Source organism: Gopherus flavomarginatus, chromosome 11, assembly GCF_025201925.1.
Source record: "Gopherus flavomarginatus isolate rGopFla2 chromosome 11, rGopFla2.mat.asm, whole genome shotgun sequence".
Taxonomy (NCBI): Eukaryota; Metazoa; Chordata; order Testudines; family Testudinidae; genus Gopherus; species Gopherus flavomarginatus.
In genome coordinates, this window is record NC_066627.1 from 19,438,866 (window position 1) to 19,445,822 (window position 6,957).

The following is a 6,957-nucleotide window of genomic DNA, read 5'->3' on the forward strand; positions in this document are numbered from 1 at the left end:
GGACCAATCTTATTTAAACTTTTTATTAATGACTTTGGCACAAAAAGCGGGAATGTGCTAATAAAATTTGCGGATGACACAAAGCTGGGAGGTATTGCTAACACAGAGAAGGGCCGGGATATCCTACAGGAAGATCTGGATGACCTTGTAAACTGGAGTAATAGTAATAGGATGAAATTTAATAGTGAAAAGTGCAAGGTCATGCATTTAGGGGTTAATAATAAGAATTTTAGTTATAAATTGGGGACACATCAGTTGGAGGTAACAGAGGAGGAGAAGGACCTTGGAGTATTGGTTGATCACAGGATGACTATGAGCCACCAATGTGATATGGCCATTAAAAAAGCTAATGCAGTTTTAGGATGCATCAGGCGAGGTATTTCCAGCAAAGATAAGGAGGTGTTAGTACCGTTATATAAGGCACTGGTGAGACCTCATCTGGAATACTGTGTGCAGTTCTGGTCCCCCATGTTTAAGAAGGATGAATTCAAACTGGAACAGGTTCAGAGACGGGCTACTAGGATGATCCGAGGAATGGAAAACCTGTCATATGAAAGGAGAATCAAAGAGCTTGGCTTGTTTAGCCTAACCAAAAGAAGGTTGAGGGGGGATATGCTTGCTCTTTATAAATATATCAGAGGGATTAATATTAGGGAGAGAGAGGAATTATTTAAGCTTAGTACCAATGTGGACACAAGAACAAATGGGTATAAACTGGACACTAGGAAGTTTAGACTCGAAATTAGATGAAGGTTTCTAACCATTAGAGGAGTGAAGTTCTGGAACAGCCTTCCACGGGGAGTAGTGGGGGCAAAAGACATATCTGGCTTTAAGACTAAGCTTGAAAAGTTTATGGAAGGGATGGTATGATGGGATAGCTTAATTTTGGCAATTGATCTTTGATTATTAACAGGTAAGTATGCCCAGTGGTCTGTGATGAGATGTTATATGGAATGGGATCTGAGTTACTGCAGAGAATTCTTTTCTGGGTGCTGGCTGGTGAGTCTTGCCCACATGCTCAGGGTTTAGCTGATAGCCATATTTGGGGTCGGGAAGGAATTTTCCTCCGGGGCAGATTGGCAGAGGCCCTTGAGGTTTTTCGCCTTCCTCTGCAGCGTGGGGCGTAGGTCACTTGCTGGAGGATTCTCTGCAGCTTGAGGTCTTCAAACCACAATTTGAAGACTTCAGTAACTCAGACATAGGTTAGGGGTTTGTTATAGAAGTGGATGGGTAGGATTCTGTGGCCTGCTTTGTGCAGGAGGTTAGACTAGATGATCATAATGGTCCCTTCTGATCTTAAAGCCTGTGAGTCTATGAGTCTATAATTCTCAGTTTGTCTCTTTGGCCCAATCAATATCTAAATATTTCACACACACCTTGAACAGGATGGAGTGAGAGAGGCCTGAGGCAGAGACCATCTCTTTGTTCTCTGTTTGTAGAGCACCAAGCACAGAGGGGCCCTGGTCCTTGTCTCCAGCTTCAAATAATAAAGACTTTTTAGTTCTGAAGCTTTAGCTTCTCTGGTCCATTCCCTGAGTGGCCGGAAGAAGTTTGAGTCTATTCACATATTGTCAACCTCAAAAACCTAAACAAAACATGCTATTCACTCTTCCTTCCCAGTAATTTAATGTGCCCATTAGCAAAGTCTCAAGGGAAAATTCACCTGTTGTGTTTGCAGGGTAAACAATGACTCAGGAGAGACATTTATTTTCTGGTGAGAGATACAAGGCAAAGCAAACCAAGGGTCTCAGCACAACTAGGGTGTCCAGCCAGGAACGTGCAGGTCTCATTACTACTCTGCTCTGTGGTGTGTTGCTATGCAGACCCTACACGCCTCCTCCAATGGTGTGCAGGGTAGATGTACCTTGAGACAACTAAAATAGGTGAAGAGGGTGCAGATCGGAGACAGATTCTTTTCTCTCAAACACCAAGTGAAGAGGTCACTTTACAGATTCCAGCTTCTTCTATGCCAACTTGAAGGTAAACAAACCTTTCACCTCACCTTCGTTAAAAATAGATCATTGAGGACAGGGAAGAAAATGTCACTGTATCCATCACCTACACAAAGGCATCATTTCCTTTTCGATGATGCGAAGTCTTTTCCCCGGGCCATGGAAAGAATTCATGTTGTAAAGCATTTTGGTGATGGAAAACTCTCAGTGATAAGAATGAGAACATTGCTGAGGGTTTTCCATCTTTAGTACTGAGCATTTCTCAGAAATGCTTCCGGTTCCACGCACAGGGCCAGGTAGGCAGGCAGAGCTTCAGAGTCTCAACACGTGGATGAGATGATGATGTGGAGAGGAGGGGTTTAGATTTATTAAATACTGGAGAAACTTTTGGGATGGGGGAGCTTATACAGGAAGGATGAGTTCCACCTAAACCAAAGTGGAACCAAACTGCAACATTAAAAGGCTGCAGAGCAGTTTTTAAACTAAGAGATGGGGGAAAGCTGACTGCTGCAGAAGAGCACGTGGATCGGACAGAGACTTCTCTTAGAGGAGAGTTTATTGATAGAGATTCTCTAGGTTTTAGTCAGGGGGAGAGGATGGAAGAGGATAAAGTATGTGTTGTCAGATGCTACCGGTGTGGTGCTCTGCTCTCTGCAATGTTGGTATCACTCGGCTGCGTGCGTGCTTTCCCTCTGTGTGCTGCCCCAGCTCTGCAGATAGCTGACACAGCAGACCCGAAGAGAACTCCCATTAACCACAGAGTCTAGTAAGGTACGAAGGCACTTCGGCCGGGTTTATTGCCATATTGGACACAATAATAGTTCCCTCCAGATTGTTGCTCTACAGGGCATCCTACAAATATGTGCCCCCGGTCAATGGACTCAGCTCAGGTGGCGGGACTTTCCACTGCCCCCTCGGCCAGACAAAGACATCGCCCCAGAGATGCATTCTTATACATAGGTACTAACAAGTTACACGTCACTCCTGATGTATTGAGGTGCAACCCCTCTACGTAGCAAAGTACAACCCCTCTACATAGTAAGGTGCCGCCTCTCACCTTGTACATGTTGGTTTGAACAAAACAACTCTATCCATCATATTACCCTTTTGCCCCTGTCACTGGGATGGGTCAGTCTGTTCCTTGTTATCTGTGTGGAATGTGCAAGTACGTGACAGTTCTGATCTCTAGTGTTCAGTACCTTTTAGGTACGTATCTTCTTGCAGCATCCGCCCTTTCCTTGCCAGCTTCTGTGAGCAGGGCCTGCCTCTGGCTCACAGCTTAACTTTGCTTTATGTTAGCAAAGTCTTGACCATTACTTTAGTTCAGGCCTTAGGCCTCATACCAGGCCTCTGATACCGAGGTTTATATCTTAGGGCCTCCTCTTACTACAGTATGGGCTAGATCAGACAAGAAACATTCACATAAAAAAGTATCTGACACATCAGAAAAGGGCAGACAAATAAACAGTGACTAGTTTTTATAGTGCTTGTACATAAATGCTAGAAGTCTAAATAATGAGATGGGTGAACTACAGTGCCTCATGTTAAAGGAGGATATTGATATAATAGGCATCACAGAAACTTGGTGGAGTGAGGACAATCAGTGAGACACAATCATTCCAGGGTACAAAATATATCAGAAGGACAGAGCAGGTCGTGTGAGGGCGGGGGAAGTGGCACTATATGTGAAAGAAATGTAAAATCAAATGAAGTAAAAATCTTAAATGAATCCACATGTTCCATAGAATCTCTATGGATAGTAATTCCACACTCTGATAAGAATATAACAATAGGGATTTATTACTGATCACCTGACCAGGACAGTGATAGTGACGATGAAATGCTAAGGGAGATTAGATAGGCTATCAAAATTAAGAACTCAATAATAGTGGGGGATTTCAATTATCCCCATATTGACTGGGAACATATGACCTCAGGACTAAATGCAGAAACAAAATTTCCTGATACTTTAAATAACTGCTTCTTGGAGCAGCTGGTACGGGAACCCACAGGGGGAAAGGCATTCTTGATTTAGTCCTGAGTGGAGAGCAGGATCTGGTCCTAGAGGTAACTACAACAGGACTGCTTGGAAATAGTGACCATAATATAACAACATTTAACTCCTTGTGGTGGGAAGAACACCTCAGCAGCCCAACACTGTGGCATTTAATTTCAGAAAGGGGAACTATGCAAAAATGAGGAGGTTAGTTAAACAGAAATTTAAAGGTACAATGACTAGAGTGAAATTCCCGCAAGCTGCATGCAGGGCCAGCTCCAGGCACCAGCTAAATAAGCAGGTGCTTCGGGCAGCCAATACCAAGGGGGGGAACTCCGGCCGCTATCGAGGTGGCACATCCGGGTCCTCGGTGGCAATTCAGCAGCAGGTCCCTCAGTCCCTCTCGGAGCAAAGGACCTGCCCCCAAATTGCCACCGAAGAGTGGAGTGATGCAATAGCATTGCTGAGGCTTTTTTTTTTTTTTTTTTTTTGGCTGCTTGAGGAGGCAGAAAACCTGGAGTCAGCTCTGGCTGCATGGACACTTTTAAAAGACATCATAAGAAAGGCTCAACTTTAAAGTATAGCCCAAATTTAAAAACACAGTAAAAGAACTAAAAAACAGCCACCGAGGCTTAACAGCCGTGTAAAAGAAGCAGTGAGAGATAAAAAGGCATCTTTTAGAAAGTGGAAGTCAGATCCTAGTGAGGTTAATAGTAAGGAGCATAAACACTGCCAAATTAAGTGTAAAAATGTAATAAGAAAAGCCAAAAAGGAGTTTGAAGAACAGCTAGCCAAAAACTCAAAAGGTAATAAAATGTTTTTCAGTACATCAGAAGCAGGAAGCCTGCTAAACAACCAGTGGTGCCCCTGGACGATCGAGATAAAAAAGGAGCACTTAAAGATGATAAAGTCACTGCAGAGAAACTAAATGAATTCTTTGCTTCAATCTTCACGGCTGAGGATGTTAAGGAGATTCCCAAACCTGAGCCGTCTTTTGTAGGTGACAAATATGAAGAATTGTAACAGATTGAAGTGTCACTAGAGGAGGTTTTGGAATTAATTGAGAAACTTAACAGTAACAAGTCACCAGGACCAGATGGCATTCACCCAAGAGTTCTGAAAGAACTAAAATGTAAAGTTGAGGAACTGTTAACTAAGGTTTGTAACCTGTCCTTTAAATCGGCTTCTGTACCCAATGACTGGAAGTTAGCTAATGTAACACCAGTAATTAAAAAGGGCTCTAGAGGTGATCCCGGCAATTACAGACCGGTAAGTCTAATGTCGGTACTGGACAAATTAGTTGAAACAATAGTTAAGAATAAAATTGTCAGACACATAGAAGAACATAAATTGTGGGCAAAAAGTCTACCTGGTTTCTGTAAAGGGAAATCGTGTCTTACTAATCTATTAGAGTTCTTTGAAGGGCTCAACAAACATGTGGACAAGGGAGATCCAGTGGACATAGTGTACTTAGATTTCCAGTAACCCTTTGACAAGGTCCCTAACCAAAGGCTCTTACGTAAATTAAGTTGTCATGGGATAAGAGAGAAGATCCTTTCATGGATTGAGAACTGGTTAAAAGACAGGGAACAATGGGTAGGAATAAATGGTAAATTTTTAGAATGGAGAGGGGTAACTAGTGATGTTCCCCAAGGGTGAGTCCCAGGACCTATCCTATTCAACTTATTCATAAATGATCTGGAGAAAGGGGTAGACAGTGAGGTGGCGAAGTTTGCAGATGATACTAAACTGCTCAAGATAGTTAAGACCAAATCAGACTGTGAAGAACTTCAAAAAGATCTTACAAAACTAAGTGATTGGACAACAAAATGGCAAATGAAATTTAATGTGGATAAATGCAAAGTAATGAACACTGGGGGGAAAAAAATAACTATACATACAATATGATGGGGGCTAAATTAGCTACAAAGAATCAGGAAAAAGACCTTGAAGTTATAGTGAATAGTTCTCTGCAGACATCCACACAGTGTGCAGAGGCGGTCAAAAAAGCAAACAGGATGTTAGGAATCATTAAAAAAGGGATAGAGAATAAGACGGAGAATATCTTATTGCCCTTATAAATCCATGGTACTCCCACATCTTGAATACTGCGCACAGATGTGGCCCCCTCATCTCTGGCATTGGAGTATTTATATATAAATCCATGATATGCCCACATCTTGAATACTGCATACAGAGGTGGTCCCTTCATCTGGCATTGGAAAAGATTCAGAAAATGGCAACTAAAATGATTGGGGGCTTGGAATGGGTCCCATATGAGGAGAGATTAAAGAGGTTAGGACTTTTCAGCTTTGAAAAGAGGAGACTAAGGGGGGATATGATAGTGGTATATAAAATCATAAGTGGCGTGGAAAAAGTGAATAAGGAAAAGTTATTTACTTCTTCTCATAATATAAGAACTAGGGGCCATCAAATGAAATTAACGGGCAGCAGATTTAAAACAAATAAAAGGAAGTTCTTCTTCACACAGCACACAGTCAACCTATGGAACTCCTTGCCTGAGGAGGTTGTGAAGGCTAGGACTATAACAGCACTTAAAAAAGAACTGGATACATTCATGGCAGTTAATTCCATTAATGGCTACTAGCCACTCTGGGTAAGGAATGGTGTCCCTAGCCTCTGTTTGTCAGAGGGTGGAGATGGACGGCAGGAGAGAGATCACTTGATCATTACCTGTTAGGTCACTCTCTCTGGGGCACCTGGCATTGACCACTGTCACTAGACAGCATATTGGGCTGGATGGACCTTTTTTCTGACCCAGTATGGCCGTTCTTATGTTCTAATGTTCGTGTAGACACTTACTCCAGAGATTGAGTAGGTTTTCCTATCTCTGTAGTAAATCCTCCTCCCCGACAGGTGATAGCTCAGTGCGTTGTTATTTGATTAAAATATGACCATGTAGATCATTGTTGTTACCACTGTTATACAATTGCAACAAATTTTATACAAAGTGTGTCAAGAAAGATGTCAATAGGAAAGTGAGGATTT